The sequence below is a fragment of the Suricata suricatta genome, chromosome 2, assembly GCF_006229205.1.
Source record: "Suricata suricatta isolate VVHF042 chromosome 2, meerkat_22Aug2017_6uvM2_HiC, whole genome shotgun sequence".
NCBI lineage: Eukaryota > Metazoa > Chordata > Mammalia > Carnivora > Herpestidae > Suricata > Suricata suricatta.
Window position 1 is genome coordinate 87,624,373 of NC_043701.1, and position 14,475 is coordinate 87,638,847.

At 36.9% G+C, this 14,475-nt stretch overlaps 1 long non-coding RNA gene across 2 annotated transcripts in view; it reads right to left on the reverse strand.

Annotated features, from left to right (window-relative positions):
- Window positions 1-14,416, reverse strand: part of LOC115283314 — a 35,859-nt gene extending 21,443 nt beyond the window's left edge. For both annotated transcript variants that reach the window (XR_003905005.1, XR_003905002.1), the window contains exon 1: window positions 14,337-14,416. This is a non-coding gene — a long non-coding RNA (uncharacterized LOC115283314). The remainder of the gene's footprint in view (window positions 1-14,336) is intronic.
- Window positions 14,417-14,475: the final 59 nt, after the last annotated feature.

The window sequence follows — 14,475 nt, forward strand, 5'->3', positions numbered from 1 at the left end:
GGAGAGAGAGTTGGGGAGAGAGAGGGATGCAGAACTTGAGAGACTATTGAATGCTGAGAATGAACTGAGGGTTGCGGGGGAAGACAGGTGGTGGTGATGGTGGAGGGCACTTAAGGGGAAGAGCACTGGGTGTTGTATGGAAAACAATTTGACAATAAAATATTATGGAAAAAAAAAAAGCTTCTGCAAGGCAAAGGAAACAATCAAGAAAACGAATAGGCAACCGACAGAATGGGAAAAGATAGTTGCAAATGACATATCAGATAAAGGGCTAATATCGAAAATGTACAAGGAACTCACCAAACTTCACAATCACAAAACAAATAATCCAGTGAAGAAATGGGCAGAAGATATGAACAGACACTTCTCTCTGTTTATCTTTTAATTCATTAATTTCTATTTTTATGTATATTATTTCCTTTTCTCTTAAATTGGGTTTCATTTTATTTTTTGGTTTTGTTTTGTTTTCTAATGTAGAATGTGTGCCTCCCACTTTTTTTAAATTTACTTTTTAAAGGGTGGGGGCGGGGGCAGAGAGAGAGGGAGACAGAAAATCCCAAGCAGGCTCCACAATGTCAGTGCAGAGCCCGACAAAGGGCTTGAACCCATGAACTGTGAGATGATGACCTGAGCCAAAATCAAGAGTCTGACACTTAACTAACTGAGCCACCCAGATGCCTCTCTTCTTTTCTAATATAAGCAATTAATGTTATAAATCTCCATTTTGTACCAGTTTTGGATGCATCCTACAAATTTTGATATATTATGTTCTCATTATAGAGTTTAAAATATTTCTCTTTTTTTTCCTTGTGATTTCTTCTTTGATTCATGGGTTTTTTAGAAAAGAATTACTTAATTTCTAAGTATTTTGCCATTTTCCAGATATTCTTCTGTTACTGATTTCTAATCTGTCTTCATAAAATATGTATTATATGTTTCTGGTTTTGTGAAGTTTATTGAAGACTTTTTAAAATTGTATAAAATAATTGGTTTATCTTGCTGAATGTTCTTTGTGCAGGTGAAAGGAATTTGTGCTTTTAGTTGATGGACTTCATATTGTATTGACTTCAGTGGATCAAGTTAGTACACATTGTTCTTTAAAACTTCTATACTTTTGTTGGGTTTCTGTCTATTCTTCTATGAATTATTTATTGTAGTTTTGTCTATTTCTCCATTTAATTGTGTCAATTATTGTTTTGTGGGTTTAAGGCTCTGTTAGTGCTGCATACATGTTTAAAGCTGCTATGTCTTCTTATACAATGACTTATACCACCACGAATCTGCTCCTGTATCTCTGTTAATACTCTTTTTCTTTAAGTCTTATTTTTCTGATATTACTATGGTGGGACAATCTTATGCTTACTGTTTTCATAATATATTCTCCTTTATCTTTTTACTTTATGTATCTTCAAATCTTATTTTACCTTCAAATAGTAAAAATAAAAGAACACTTCAATACCATAATTCTATTTACATTTTTTCTACATTTTGTGCCCTTTTTGGCATACATCTTACTTCTACAGATGTTATCAATGAAAACTATATCATTACTATATTCACTTGAGCCATAATCTTTCAAAGTTATATATATAGCTATAGATAGATATAATAGATGAAATATATATAATAAGGATAATAAAAAAATACTTCTATATGTTTATTCATATAGTAGGACTTCCACCTGGTATTATTTCACATTAGCCTAAAGTACTTCTAAACTTTTTGCTACAGATGTTCTGGTGATAAATGTGGTCACCTTTTGTCTGTCTAAAAATAGTTTTATCTTCCCTGAAATATTTAACTATTTTTCCTAAATACAGAATTTAAGTTAACATTTATTTTTTTTAATATTCTTAGGTCACTACAAAAATGCCATTCCATTTTCTATGGCATCCAGTATTTTTGATGTAAGTTACTAGTGATTTTATCATTGTTCCTGTGTGGAATACATATCTTAAAATTCATTTTAAGATTTTTTATATGATTCCCTAGACTCGCTTTCCTTTGAGTTTATGCTTTTTAGGATTTACTGGGCCGAATATCTGGATTGTTATCTTCAGTAAAGTTTGGAGCTTTCTCAGTTTTTCTCTCTTCAAATATTTATTCTGTTCCTTTCTTTTTTCCTTTCCTCGTATTCCCAGTACTTGTGTGCTAGGTCGTTTGATATTGTCCTGAAGATATCAAACTCCTTCTTCATTTGTCCCTTTTTCTGCTCTTTATATTTCGTTTGCACAATCTCTGTTAACCTGTCCTAGGTTTGTAGATTTTTTTCTCTGCTGCTTCCAGTTAGCTGGTAACACTATGAAGTGGATTTTTTTCTGACTTATATTTTACTTATTTTTTCTAGTATTTCCATTTTGTAACATTTCCCTTGTTGTCCACTTTCTCTACAGACCTGTAACATATATATAAGTATTGATTTTAAAATCCCTTTCAGATAATTCCAAACAATGAGCCATTTTTGTGTTTGCTTATATTAACAGTTTTCTCTTTTGACCCCAGCTCACATTTTCTTTTGTCTTTACACATCTCATAAGTCTTGTTAAATGCTGGATATTTAAAAAAAAGAAAAGAAAAAGAAAAAGAAAAAGAAAAAGAGAGAGAGAGAGAGAGAGAGAGAAAGGTAAATAACATTTGCCCTAAAAAATATCTTGGCACTTTTTCTATTGGACTTCTTATTTGGAAGTCTGAGTGTATTGATACTTTGGATTTGCTGAGTCTGGATTTTTTTTTTTGAAGCTTTAATTAGACTCCGTTCATTTCCTTAAAGTGTGTTTGGGTTTTCAACACTAGCAAAACTCTAGAGATTACTTTGTACCTGATAGCTAACCCACTAAACTGCTACTCTTCTAGCTCAAAAGCCCAGCTACCAACATGTCTGAGGGCTGCTCTCTTTCTTCCTCAGTCTTGCCTGTCTTACTGTGCCTGAGTGTAACTCTCCATCCGTTGCCTTGCCCCCAGCCTTCCAAGCGCTGCTGCAGTACACTTAATCAAGGATTGGAATCCTCAAAGGGACTGCTCCCAGCAATCCTGCCTCATTCCCTGCCTTTCACATACCACTTTTGAGCACTCAGTTAAGACCTTTGAGATAGAGTTAAAGGGTGGATGTACACTTACTCTGTCCAGAGCTCCATGAGCTTGTCATCATTCCAAGTGACACACAATGATTAAACATTGGCTGATCTCTTTTTATGTCTGTTTATGGTGTATTATTTAGTATAAAGGCAATGTATGCGCCATAAACTGTTTTGTAAAAAATGAAAGCAGCTGTCATTCTCTTCTCTGTTAGGAAATTATCATTACCTTTTGTGTTTAAATTTGTTAAAGTTTGTGTCCTCAGGTCTGATAAGTTTTCCCTCCCATAACTGATTTTTTATTTTTTTAATGTTTTATTTATTTTTGAGAGAGAGAGAGAGACAGCGTGAGCAGGAGAGGGTCAGAGAGAGAGAGAAATACAGAATCCCAAGAAGGCTTCAGGCTCTGAGCTGTCAGCACAAAGCCAGATGCAGGGCTCAAACCCACAAATTGTGAGATCGTGACCTGAGTCATGAGTTGGACGCTTAACCAACTCAGCCACACAGGCGCCCCCATAACTGATTTTTAAAATCCTTCCTGGCTTATGCTTGTGAACTGTGGCAAAATTCTCTTGTAATTTTAAAATATCTGATTGCACTCTGTATTTTTCCTATATTATAAACCTTTCAGAACACCTCCTCAAGGGTGTCTGGACCCAGTTCTCCACTTTGCCAAAGTGGTAATAATCTCCTACTAAGAAACTGAAAACACTTCTTTTCTCCCCTAACCACTTAATTTTGCTGATTGTTCTCCCTTGTATTCATGTCATAAAAAGCTACTTGACCCCCTGCAACTCATATCTGGCCTCATTTCTTATTCCCCAAGTCTCTTACTCCAGTCACTTCCTCGTTCTTTTCTTCCTATGCATCCTCGGATCTCCCTGCACTTTGAGAACAAGTCTGACCTTTGTTCAGACATATATATATAAGTAGAACCTACCTTAAGGCTTTTGGTTATCATTAACCTCGATTCTTGGATTTGTACCTGCCACAAATGTATTACTCAGACATTTTGCCTAGATCCTGAACTTGTATTATGTTGACTTTCTGTTCAGATTTTCTCAATCTGTTTTAAGAATTGCTTCTTCCTGAAACCTTTTGTCTCTTTAATACTAACCGTCTTATCTAACCGTAAAATCTGAAAACACTACTTCCCAGCTGGACTCACTTTTTGGACATGACTAGTTGCTTAGCTGAACTGCAATCATGCTCTGACTTCATCTATAGCTATGGCCACTGGAAAAAAAAAAACAAATTATTTTTGTCATTTTTCCTTCCCTTTAATTATAAGAACTCCAACTTGAATAGTCTCAGTGTCTTCTAAATAACTTACTGGATTTGTTGTTTCACCTGGGTTGCTGTTCAGATTATGTGGTTTAACATATAACCTCAAAATATGAATATAGGAGATACTAATTAGGACTTTAATACTATAAGAATATAGTAATCTCCAATAATCTTCAGTTTTTAAAACATAAACTGGGCTTCATCTATTTCTTGATTACCAGTAGCTATTATGAATCTAATGGCCATCTTGGTCTCTCAGCCATCTCACTGATATCATTACAATAGTCTGTCAGGAAATAAAATATATTTAAAATATTCACAAAATTTCAAATCATGTAGCTCCATTCCTCAGCTGCATCACTGATTTTGTTTAGGTTTTAAAACCCCTTTCTCTAAATTCTATATTTAACACCTTTCACAGCCTTTCAGGAAATACTCCCTAATAACCAAATCCTGTTGATTCTATTTCCGAATTACTCCTACCTATTCATCTTCTCTTTTCCCCAGGCATCATTAACTTTGTTCTGGATCCTTCTCATACTTCATATCTGGTCAGCCTCCACATCCCATCTACCCATTCCCCATTTATTTTCATCAGCAACTTCAGAATAATCTTTCTAAAATGCATATATAGTCATAATGACAAGCATTCAGTCCTAACTCTGTAGTATACAGGATCCTTTATGACTAATTTATTTTCTCAGTTTCAGCCTAATTTCATTCTCAATTTTGTCCTCATAGGTAGATCATGTTCCAGTCATACAGATGCTTATAGTTAAATATGCCATATTCTTTTATAGGTCAAAGCTTGTGCCCATGTTCTTTTCTTGCTTGAAACTTCATTTCCAGTCTTATTTAGCTAACTCCTTCTCAAATATCTCTTCCTTTAGTAAGTCTTTAATAATCCCTAAATCAGAAGCAAATGCCATTTTTTATGCCTGCTATGCAAATTCTTATTATAGCGTTTACCACATCATGTTGTGATTGTTGACTTACTTAACTCTCTTCTGCACTAGGTTCTAAGTAATATTAATGAATTTAATGCCACCAAAATTAAGAACTTCTGCTCTTTCAAAGATACAGTTGAGAGTGAAAGAACCACCACAAACTGGGAGTAAATTTTTGTACCTCACATCTGATCCAGAATCCATGCCTTTATTCAGAATTAAAAACTCTCATAATTCAGTAAAAAGGAAACAAAATAGTAACAATAAAAAATGGACAAAATTTTGAACACTTCACCAAGGATATTATAAAGATGCCAAATAACCACTTGAAAACATGTTCAATATCAGTAATCCTTAAAAAATACAAAATAAAACCATAAGAAACCACTACTGGTCTAATTAAAAAGAATGACCATCCCAAGAGTTAACAAAGTTGTGTATCAAAGGAGACTCTTACACACTGCTGGTGGGAAAATAAAATGATACAGCCACTTTGGAAAACAGTTTGGCAGTTTCTTAAAACTTTAAATGTTTATTTGTTTTTTTGAGAGAGACAGTGCAAGTTGGGGAGGGGCAGAGAGAGAGGGAGAGGGAGAGAGAAAGAATCCCAAGCAGGCCCTGCACTATCAGCACAGAGCCCAATGTGGGGCTCAAATTCACAAAATGCAAAGATCATGACTTGAGACATAATCAAGAGTTGGATGCTTAATGACTGAGCCACCCAGGTGCCCCAATTTCTTAAAACTTTAAACATACACCTGTCATGGACATTCTACTCTTAGGTATACACTACAAAGTCGTGCCTATACATATACCTATACAAAGACTTATATATGAATGTGCATAGCTGTTTTACCTATAATAGTCAGAAAGTTGAAAGTAATCTACGCATCCAATACCAACTGAACAAATTGTATGTCCTTAAAAGGGAATACTTAGTAACAAAAAGGGGTGGACTACTACTACTTGCAACAAGTTGCAAAAATCTCAAAACACATAGACTGAAGGAAAAAATCTAGACAAAGGAGTATACAATGCTTGATCCCATTAATGTAAAATTATAGAAGATGCAAGCTAATTTGAAGGACAGAAACTATATCAGTAGAGGAATAGCAAGAGTGGAATTAAAAAGGACATAAGCTGCTCATGGATGGGAAGAACAAATATTGTTAAAATGTCAATACTACCCAATGCAATCTACACACTCAATGCAATCCCTATCAAAGTAACACCAGCGTTCTTCACAGAGCTAGAAAAAACAATCTTAAAATGTGTGTGGAACCAGAAGAGATCCCAAATAACCAAAGCAATCCTGAAAAAGAAAAACCAAAGCTGGAGGCATCACAATTCTGGACTTGAAGATGTGCTACAAAGCTGTAATCATTAAGACAGTATGGTAAGGCACAAAAACAGACACTCAGACCAGTGGAACAGAACAGAGAACCCAGAAATGGACTCACAGACATATGGCCAACTAATCTTTGACAAAGTAGTAAAGAATATTGATGGAATAAAGACAGTCTCTTCAGCAAATGGTGCTTGAAGACTAGACAGAGACATACAAAACAATGAAACTTTAGCACTTTCTTACATGCACAAAAATAAACTGAAAATGGATGAAAGATCTAAACGTAATACAGTAAACCATCCAAATCCTGGAGAAGCAAGCAGGCAAAAACCTCTTTAACCTCAGCTGCAGAAACTTTCCACTCAATATTTCTCCAGAGCCAAGGGAAGCAATAGCAAAAATGAACTATTGGGACTTCATCAAGATGAAAAGCTTCTGTACAGTGAAGGAAACAAACAGCAAAATTAAAAGGCAACTTATAGAAAGAGAGAAGATATTTACAGATGACATATCAGATAAAGGGTTAGTATCCAAAATCTATAACAAACTTCACACCCAAAAAAACAAATAATCCAGTGAAGAAATGGGCAAAAGACATGAATAGACACCTCTCTAAAGACATCCAGATGGCTAACAGACACATGAAAAAATGCTGAACATCACTCATCATCAGGGAAATATAAATCAAAACCACACTGAGATACCACCTCATACCTGTCAGAATGGCTAACGTTAACACCTCAAGCAACATCAGATGTTGTCAGGGATGTGGAGAAAGAAGAACCTTTTTTCACTGCTGTGGGGAATGAATACTGGTACAGTCACTCTGGAAAACAGCATGAAGGTTCGTCAAAAAGTTAAAAATAGAACTACCCTATGACCCAACAACTGCACTACTAGGTATTCATCCAAAGGACACAAGTGAGCTGTTTCGAAGGGGCACATGCACCCCAATGTTTATAGCAGCACTATCAACAGTAGCCAAAGTATGGAAAGAACCCAAATGTCCATTGATGGATAATGGATAAGGAAGGTGTGGTGTGTATATACATTGGAGTATTACTCAGTAATCAAAAAGAATGAAATTTTGCCTTTCACAACAATGTGGATGGAACTACAGGGTATTAAGCTAAGCGAAAATTAGTCAGAGAAAGACAAATGTCATATGACTTCACTCATATGTGGAATTTAGGATACAAAACAGATGAACATAATGGAAGGGAAGCAAAAATAATATAAAAACATGGAGGGGGACCAAACATAAGAGACTCTTAAATATTCAGAGCAGAGTGTTGCTGGAGGGGTTGTGGGGGGGGGGATGGGCTAAATGGGGGCGGGGCATTAAGGAGGACACTTGTTAGGATGAGCACTGGGTGTTACATGTAGGAGATGAATCACTGGCTTCTACTCCTGAAATCATTATTGCAGTCAATGCTAACTTGGATATACATTTAAAATAAAACAAAAGAAAATAAAGGACAAAAAAGGACACAAGCATTTCCCCCAACCCCCTGCAAAGAAAAGGACACGAAGAAATTTCTGTGGGTGTGAATAGATAATTTTGATTATGGCTATGGTCTCACAAGTATATTCATAAGCTTAGATAGCATTCTTCTATTATCCATATGCCTCATCATATTTTATTGTTTTGTTAATTTATGTTTACCTCACAAATTTTTATCAATATAGAGGGAAAGATATTATTTTGAGATTGATTTCTTAGACATAAAACAAGTCCTTTCAGAAAACACATTGTTTCTGTTCAAAGTAGAACAATGACTTGAATGGACATTGTCCTGTTCTGATACCAATTCCCACTTCTATATACTAATATTTTTTTACTAATTTACTAATATTTACTAATATTACTAATATCATTTTACTAATATTTTTTAAGGTTGTCATTATTAATTACTAGTGTTTGAAATGTGAAGAGTAATCTGGAAATCAGCAGAACATGTGATATTTCATGCTGATTATTTAAGAACTTTGAAAAGTTGAAATTAGAATGTTAAATAAATATATCCTGACATACCTCTTATAGGTATGCCAGTTTCTACTTGCCTCTTCTGTCTTAAACCTAAAACTAACTGAGTCATCCTATGCATTTCGATGGTAAATGAAGTCCTATATTAGGAAATCTAACAAATAAGAAGATTAATAGGCCAAGCTGAACCAAACTGTGATAATTTAGGAGTCATCGTGTGGAGGCTTTAGAAAGCAGTGTTTAGGAAGAGACAAGCACAATGAAAACTAAAGGACAGTTTGGGGTTAGCACAAAAATCTTAGTAGACATTAAGATGAAGTGTAAGTGAGAGGTGCCTGGGTGGTTCAGTCGGTTAAGGGTCTGACTCAGAAAATAAAGAACCCAGGATCATGGGTTCGAGCCTCGCATCAGGCTCTGTGCTGACAGCTGAGCCTGGAGCCTGCTTCAAATTCTGTCTCCCTCTCTCTCTCTGCCCCTCCCCTGCTTGTACTCTGTCTCTCTGTCTCTCTCTCTCAAAAATAAATAAACATTAAAAAAATTTTTTTAAAGATGAAATGTACAAGATATTTTCTCTCTTAATCTAAACTTTTTAGCTCTGCATAATAAAGAAATCCTAGGAACTCTACTGGTGTTTTGTATTACTGTATGTAGCCGTGTTGTCTAAAAGAGTATGCCCCAGCCATATGAGGCTATTGAGAACCTGATGTGTGGCTACTCAGAGTTGAATCACAAATTTTTTTACTTCATATGAAAAATAAAATGTAAAATATCCCATTAATTTTTATGGAATAATAATGTGTTAGACATATTGGGTTGTTACCATTAATCCTACTAATTTCTCTTTACTTTTTACAACATGGCTGCTAGAAAAGTTAAAATTACACATATGGCTTACATTTGTTGCTCAATTACGTTTGTGTGGGACAGCACTGGTATAAACACTTTCATCCAGGGCTCGAACTGATAATCGGCATCTCAGAGGAAGAATTTCCATATTTACAGTTAGTTCTTTTTAGTTCTAGTTATTTTATTTTGAATACAAGAACAGAGGAAGAAAGGATGCCAAAATTTTGATAACAGTGTCATTGCATTCTTTTTTTTTTTTTTTAATGTTTATTTTGAGAGAGAGAAAGTGAGTGAGCAGGGGACAGGCAGAGGGAGAGGGAGAGAATCCCAAGCAGCCTCTGAGCTGTCAGTGCATAGCCCAATGCAGGGCTCAAACTCACAAACTGTGAGATCATGACCTGAGCCAAAGTCAAGAGTCAGACTCCTAACCTACTGGGCCACTCAGGTGTCCCAATGTCACAGCATTCGGAAAGGACTGGAAGGATAGACTTGGGTTTTTGAACAAATATTGATTGGTGGTTTTGTTATAAAAAGAAGTCTGTAGCCTTAGTCTCTTAAGAGAGGGGTTAAGATAAAGGTAGCACCAAACTGGACTGTATAAGACAAATTCTCCATTTTCATCCATAGCAGCTTCGAGAAGAATAAAGGGATTCTGGGCTTTAGACCTTAAAGAAAAGCATTTGGGAAAAAGCTCAATGGAGAGTCAGAGTGGGCCCTGGGGAGGAAGAGATGGAAGAGACGGCTTAGGAAGAAGGAGGATCACTACAACATGACTCTCGGCAGAAAATGTACTTTGAACTTTAGTAAAAAAATCAGTGTCTGATACTGTTTTAAGTTGTTCTGTTGTTGTTTGCACATAACCACTTTTCAATTTCTACAAGTCTTTGGCGGTCTGTTGCACATACAGCTTTTTGTTCATAGTGACTTGTGGTATGATGGAAAACAACTGTATAAACATGTGGCAGAGGGATGTAGAGAGAATGAAGAAGCATCCAGAAGCAGTGATTAGATGGCGCAAAGTGATCAAGACTTGCGTCTGGATCTCAGCACATCAAATAATGGCAGTCAGTTACCAGCAGAGGTGCAAGCCCTTCTCAGAAACATTTAGACAAGCTGGGGAATGCACTCCTTTGAAGAAGAGGTGTAAGGGAACTAACTAGAGTTCTTTGGTCCCTGACAGGGAAAGACAACACCAGGTGAAGTTGTCACACAGAGGAAACTTTGTTTCCAGCAACTAAGGAGATAGATCACTGTGAATAACTTCCAAAGCCATGATTCCCTGAGTGGGGTTAAGTGGGTTTCTTTTATTTAGGGTTAGGATGAATATTTGGAAATGGGAGCTTTGTCATCACAAGTCAAGGTGGGCATCACACTGCACAAGCACACTTAGAAAACATGCCTGTACACGTAACTTCTGCTAAATAAAGCTTGTGCTCCTCCCAGGGTGGAGACAACATAATGAAGCAGAAGTAACTGCAGGAGGAGGCGATGGGCATGCTCCAAGAGCAGTTATAAACTAGATGACATCTGGGCTCCTGGTCTCAGGTTAGGAATGCAGGGCCTGGCTCACTTTCGAAATGGCACTGGGAATTTTACCACTAATTTATGGTCTCTGATATAGTTAGGCTATATCTTGGCCTATCAGAGATGTTAGTTTTTGCATTCCCTTTGTTTCCTTAAAATCATTAACTACTAAGGTTTCTGCTTTTATTTATAATTCGTACACTTTCTAAGGAGTTCTGCAAGAAGTGTGTTAGGGCAAGCAAAGCTGGTAAGATCAAAGAAAATAGCTGAGGTCCTAAAATGACTTCTTTTTCTGAGGACCCCTAACTCTTTCGACTTATAGAAGGTTCAGGTTATTTCATCCGGGTGGAAAGGGTGACTCCAGGAAGACTGGAGAACTCGGGAGTCACATTGGGTAATTATATATGTGGAATCTCTAGTCAGATATTTTCAGTTTCTCTTCTACTTCCAATTCTTATTTCATATTTAATATGAATGAAAAAATATAAGTGTATTTAATTACTGATTTTAAAATTATTATTTTATTTTAGAGAGAGAGAACGTGTGCGCAGAGTGGTAAAGGGTTTAGGAGGAGCTCCTGAGTGACTCAGTCGGTTAAGCGTCCAATGTCAGCTCAGGTCATGATTTCATGGTTTGAGAGTTCGAGCCCCGCATCTGGGCCCTACATCGGGCCCTGTGCTGACAGCTCAGAGCCAGGAGCCTGCTTCGGATTCTGTCTCCCTCTCTCTCTGTTCCTCCCCCACTCACTGTTTCTCTCCTCTTTCTCTCTCAAAAATAAATAAAGATTAAAAAAGGGTCAGGAGAAGAGAAAGATAGAATACTCGGCAGGCTATAGCTCAGTGTAGAGCCCCATCTGGGGCTCGATCCTATGACCCTGGAATTTTGACCTAAGCCACAATCAAGAGTCAGATGCTCAACTGACTGAACCACTGAGGCACCTCTCTAAAATGTTTAAAACATTTTAAGCTCAGAGGATACTAAATGTGGAAGTAATGAGCTCTCTCTATATAGAAACTCCCTTAAAGGGGAAGGGGGGTGATAGTCATGGAGAGGGGCACTTGTGGGGTAGAGCACGGTGTGTTATATGGAAACCAACTTGGTAATAAACTATTTAATTAATAATAATAATAATAATAAAAGACTAACTTTAAATAGGGGCACCTGGGTGGCTCAGCTGGTTAAACATCTGACTTTGGCTCAAGTCATGATCTCATGGTTTATGGGTTCTAGCCCTGCATCAGGCTCTGTGCTGACAGCTCAAAGCCTGGAACCTGCTTGGATTCTGTGTCTCCCCCTCTCTCTCTCTCTCTGCCCCTCCCTCACTCATGTTGGCTCAAGTATAAACATTTAAAAAATTTTTTAAAAGACAAACTTTAAATTTTTAATTAACTTGATTTTTATTCATTCTTATCTCAAATTACTTGTATTATATTAATGGGTTGTTTATATGGTCAAGGCATTTGTATTTTTTAAAATGATGATCCAAAAAAATACTGACTTTATTTGGACATCTTTCACCATTTATCACCTTAATGGCCACTGAAGCAACTCTGAAGAACCGCAATAGCCAGAATCATGGGTGTCCCATTCCATAAATAAAAATTAAAACTCATTCCTTTAAATGTTAAACTCAATTTAAATAATGACACTTTTTTAATTGAGGAAATTTTTAAAAAGTTGTAAAAAAAGGATGAATCTATTCAGAGTGTCCTGAAAAGAAATATGGGGTCACCTAGTATAAATACACTAATATTGAACCCTCCCTCTGTATCTCTAGTTCATAATTATCATTTCCTAAAACAACTCTTGCAAACAAGAAAATCTAATACCACTGTTGTACTGATTTAGGTCTAAATACAACCATTTTTATCTAAATGGGTTTTATAAACCATTTTCTTGGCACATTAAAACTTTATTATTTTCCAGACAGGGGTTTTCCTGTGGTCTTAATAGACAGACTTCATGAAAATCTGTGAACTTTTTGAAAATGTATACATAATACTGTTGTGTATCTCTGTTTCCTACAAGAGGAGGGGGCTTCTCCAAGATTCTGATTTGTGTAGTCAAGTTACTTATTTTGAAAACTCAAACAATGTTAGTGGAAGATGCCAGTCCCACCCCTTCCTCCACTTTTGGAAGATTTGGCTAAACAAGAGAGGCTGAAATGATTTAATCTATATCCCATTATTGGACATTTAAGTTAAACGAACACACTGTGTACAGAAATCTTTTGGGAGTTCTCATTAGCTTTAGGATAAATTCCAAAGGGTGGAATTGCTGGGCAAAAGAATGTGAAAATTAAAATTTTTTTACTACTTTTTTTTTAAAGTTTATCTTCCTTTGTTGCGGGGGGGGGGGGGGGGGGGGGGGGGGGGGGGGGGGAATCTCTACACCCAACAAGGCGTTGGAACTCACCACCTGGAGCTCAGGTCAGCAGGTTCCTCCGACTGAGCCAGTCAGGTGCCCCCAAATGTTTAATTCTCTTCATACATATTGCTAATAATTGGCTGTTAGAAAGTTATGAAACTACATTTTCCAACACTGGGTGAGAAGGCTTATTGTCTCACATGTGAATATAAGAACTTTAAATCCTAAATTGCATATGATTTTGACTTGTAATTCTCACTTTTACATATCTTAGTATTCCACAGGCCAAACACACTGCTACCGCCAGAAGAGAAATAACAATACTATCACTTCCTTTCTCAGTTACTCTGTATACCGTGATCATGATTGTAACAATAGGTAACATTCATTAAACGTTAAATTCTCTAAAGGCAAGGAGTCTAGTCTGCAACTGTATTGTTATTCTCATTTTCCAAACCAGATAACCTAGACTTTTAAACGTTGGGGGCAGTTAACCCCAAGTCACAGCGATAAGCTGAAACACAGGGGCTTGGGCTGAAATCTACACTGCTGTAACCATGGACTTAAGGGGGACAGAAGGGGGTGTGGAGGGCGGTGACCATTGTGCAAAAACAAGCAAAACCAAAACAAACAAAAACAGGGCTCCTGCCGCGCTTAGTTTCCTTCTACAGAGTAAGAGGTTCTAAATTTTAAATGATGTGACTTTTCGGCTGTCAGACGTGTGTCTACCAACCAGTTTATACTACTCCCAGCGTCGCCGAGTGTCAGTCAGGGACGACTCTCTAGGCGTGGTCTAGACGGCTGCTTAGCTGAGGGTCTGAGGCAGATAGTGTATGTTTTTGTTTTTGTTTTTCCCCTTTGCAAAAGGGAAAGTCCTGAAAAAAAATTAAAGAAAGAAAGAAAAAGGAAGTAGTATCATCTTTAAATTTTCCAGGGCTAGGGCGGCCGATTTTTACCTTTAAGCCATGAGAAACCAAGGTAACAAAAGCTGGAGAGCGCACAATCATAGCAGAGGCACTTCCGGACTTTAGCAGGGCAGAGGAAAGACGCATGCGCCGTGCGCGCTCCTGGGGTCACCCACCTTCTAGGAGAGCG